This window comes from Ictidomys tridecemlineatus, chromosome 5 (assembly GCF_052094955.1).
Source record: "Ictidomys tridecemlineatus isolate mIctTri1 chromosome 5, mIctTri1.hap1, whole genome shotgun sequence".
Classification (NCBI taxonomy): domain Eukaryota; kingdom Metazoa; phylum Chordata; class Mammalia; order Rodentia; family Sciuridae; genus Ictidomys; species Ictidomys tridecemlineatus.
In genome coordinates this window covers 135,383,607-135,387,636 of record NC_135481.1, presented here as the reverse complement: position 1 = coordinate 135,387,636, position 4,030 = coordinate 135,383,607, and positions in this window count along the sequence as shown.

Genomic DNA, 4,030 nt, shown 5'->3' with positions numbered 1-4,030 from the left:
CTCTTTCCCTCCCTCCCTCCCTTCCTTTTTTTTTTTTTTTTTAATACTAGGAATTGAACTCAGGGGTGCTCTACCACTGAGCTACATCTCCAGTCCTTTATACTTTTCATTTTGAGACACAGCCTTGCAAATTTGCTGAGGCTGGCCTTGAACTTGGGATCCTCCTGCCTCAGGCCTCCCAAATTGCTGGGATTTTATGTGTATGTCACTGCACCCAGCTACCAGTCATTTTTTAAAAATTTCCAAATTCTAAACTTCCAACTCCATGTCACCAAATACAAGTTCAAGACTCAAGTTTTTTAAGCAAGTAATCATATTGAAAGGTGTAGTGTTGGTCCCTTTTATGTAAATTCCACTGGGCTTAAGTTAGTCAGTCTTACAGCCCACATACCAGGCTTCAGGGTTGTAGCCCAGTGACTGTGTCTAGCTCAGCCATTTTTGAAAGGGCTCCTTATGTCAAAGCTGCAGCTGTGGGGTGAAGAATAATAATCAGGAGTGGGAGCCGGGTGTGATGGTGTATGACTGTAATCCCAGTGGCTTGGGAGGCTGAGGCAGGAGGATCAAGAGTTCAAAGCCAGCCTCAGCAATTTACCAAGAATGTGTCTCTAACTAAAATATTTTTAAAAAGAGTTGGGGATGTGGCTCAATGGTTCAATCCCTGGTATGAAACAACAACAATTTTAACAACAACAACAATAATCAGGAAATCAGGATAGGCAGTGAGTAGGGAATCCACACACAGACCTGAGGTCAAACAATCGTGGGAAAGATGGTAATGGGACAGGATGTAAATAGTATAAACTTTAACAATGTAAAAATATAAACTCGAAAAATTTGGGAGGGGAAGGAGCTAGGAAGTGGTGGTGAGCTCATTTCCTCCACCTAAATTGCAGATTGTTGAGCAATGCCATCTACAGTTGAAACCTGTTGAAAGGACAAATCCATATAGCCACCTACTATTTTTTTTTCTTTTGAAGAAAGCATCTAGAAACATAAAAAGCAGCATAATTATTTGTGGCTTGGCAATTTCTTTAGTTTCATTTAGGTTTCCTTTTGTTCTATTTAATTTAAATACTTTTACTAAAAGGAGCATGTACTATAAGAGACCATTTCTGTAAAAACTTCCAGCCATCTGTCTGTCCTTTTCTCTGAATATATGCATAGAGAGGTGATGTTTCCATTGATGTTCTCTGAGTGGCAGTCATGATTATTTTGGGGGTGCTGGTTTTCTGGACCACTTAAAAATTTTGTTTTGGTACTATTCAGTATCATTTGCATTGCTTATAATGAGCATGAAGTATTTAATAAAAGCAAAACTTTTTTTTTTCATGCTGGGGATTGAGCTCAGAGATTCATGCATACTAGGCACTTAAGCGCCCTACCACTGAGCTACACTTCCAGCCAATCCTAATTTTTTAGAAAAGGCTTTGAGGGACTGGAGTAGAGCACTTGCCTAGCATGTGTGAGGCCCTAAGTTCAATCCCTGGTTAATGCTTAAAAAAATTTTAAAAAAAATTAAAAATTAGGGCTGACTGAGGATGTGGCTTGGTGGTAGAGTGCTTGCCAAGAATGCACAAGGGGCTGGGGGTGTGGCTCAGGGGTAGAGCACTTGCCTAGCATGTGAGAGGTGCTAGGTTCAATCCTCAGCTCCACATAAAAATAAATAAATTGATTAATTAAATAAGGATATTGTATCCAACTACGAATAAAAATATTAAAAAGAAAAAAAAAAAGAATGCACGAGACTGGATTCAATCCTTATTACCCCGCCCCTAGCAAATAGTAGTATGGCTGTGCACAAGGTCACACACCTGTAATTCCAGCTATTTGGGAGGCTAAGACCGAAGGAACACATGTTTGAGACCAGCCTTTGCCATTTAGCAAGACCCTGTCTCAAAATAAAAGATAAAAGGGCTGGAGATGTAGCTCCATGTTAAGAGTCTCCCTGGGTTCTATCTCTAATATAGCAAAAAAGAAAAAAATAAAATAAAAATAGAAGTTTAAAAAAATTAAAACATATTTTTGGAGAAGCAAGGGAAAATGCACTCCTTTGGTAGGCCCATCTCACTAGTGCCAACTGCCTTGCCCAGAACAACACCCAGGGTGCAAGCTGAGCCTGCTCCATGGGATCATTTTCAGGCCTGCTCAGAGCCTTCCTCTGCAGGGTGAGGGGTACAGTTCATTTACCGGTGACCCAGTGGTAGAGATACTTGTTGACCAGGCAGAAGCCTCAAGGTGCACTTTTAAGTCTTTTTTTTTTTTTTTTAAGAGAGAGGGAGAGAGAGAGAGAGAGAGAGAGAGAGAGAGAGAGAGAGAGAGAGAGAGAGAGAGAGAGAGAGAATTTTTAATATTTATTTTTTAGTTATCAGCGGACACAACATCTTTGTATGTGGTGCTGAGGATCGAACCTGGGCCGCACGCACGCCAGGCGAGTGTGCTACCGCTTGAGCCACATCCCCAGCCCGCACTTTTAAGTCTTGAGAATCAATGCTCTGGCAAGTGGGAAGGAAGTGTCCAGAGGCCTTGGGAGTCAGTGCTCCCTGGGTTCATGGCTGTGTGACTCCATTCTTCTGCTCCTCTGGTCTATTTCCTCATCTGAAAACTGACGGAGCCATCCTTGCCTGGCCTTACATTCATGCTGATGTGAGGGATGTGACTAGTGCAGTGCCACTGATAGTCTGTAGTGGTCACTAAGGATACATAACAACTTTCTATCATCACATTATTCCACTTTCACCAATACCTCTCTCAACCCCATTCAAAGTCTTAAGTTATGAGGGGAGGGTGGCTTTATCTGGTTGGTTTAGGGTCCTAAGAGCCACTGTTATAGTCTCAGCTCCATCTAGTGTCCACATCAGGACACAGCTACACATAAGAATTTGCTGCAAATCTTAATTTCCACACTTGCATTGAGCACTCATTAAGCAAAAGGGACAAAAATAATATCAGTTTAAAAAATTCTTCCCCGTACTAAGCTTTGGGGTGTCAAAGCAGGTATTAGAATGTCTAAGGTTTTGTGTATACTGTCTTTGAAAGGATAACAGATTTATGCAACAAATAATAGTTAAATATTATAATAATTGACATTTGTTGAGCACTTCCAATGTGCTGGATAAATTCTAAGTGTTTGAATTGTGTAAGTTTGTTTCACCCTCAAAATGTCATGAAATGAGGCGCTTATTGTGCTATTTTAGATAAGGCCACTGAGGAAAAGAGAGATTAAGTAAAAATTGTCACTTGGCTAACTCCCAAGGGAGGCAGAGGCTGCCCGGAGGGGCAGAAGATGAAGAGGGAGCTAGACAGAAAAATAATGCAAGACCTGAGAGAGAGGATGGGGGTCTGGCATGGTCCACAGGGTCTCAGACTGGAGTTGAGAGGTGAAGAAGAAGCGTGGAGTGTGGTTTGTTTTCCAGCTTGAGCAATCGGGTGGAAGCTGTGATCCCAGAGGGAGTATAAGTATAGGATCAATAGTCAGAAGATATTTATGGAGCATCTACTGCATGCCAGGTACTGGACTATAGGATTCAAGTACACAAGCATGGCCCCTGTCCTTGTAGATCCAAGCCCTATGGGGGAAGGCAGACATCAAAGGCTGCTGATGAATGCTTACTGTGTTATACAGATCTAAGCAGAAGGAAGGTGGGTGGAGTGTGGATGAGCCTGAGCTGACAGGCAATGGGGATTGGGGCTGGAGGTGAGGGTCACCACCTTGGAGGACTGGACAAGGTAGTTAGGGAGGGATGGTTGATCCAAAGAAGAAAAGATGGTGGAGAAGGAGGATGTGCTGAGGAAATGTATGCCCTGAGTGGTGGAACAAGAAGAAAAAGTTTATTGGAGTCTAAAGACAGGATTTGGTGGGAAAGGGAGTGGACAAAGGGTTCTTGTGTCAGTGAAGCATTGGGCAGGACAGGCATTGAAATTGGACAGGACTTGGACTGGGTCAGAGGAGTTCAGAATCGTGTTGGGCAGAGGGAGTTTGCAGATGGGGTGTAGGCAGGAAGGGACAAGAATGGAGTGGAACATGAGTTCC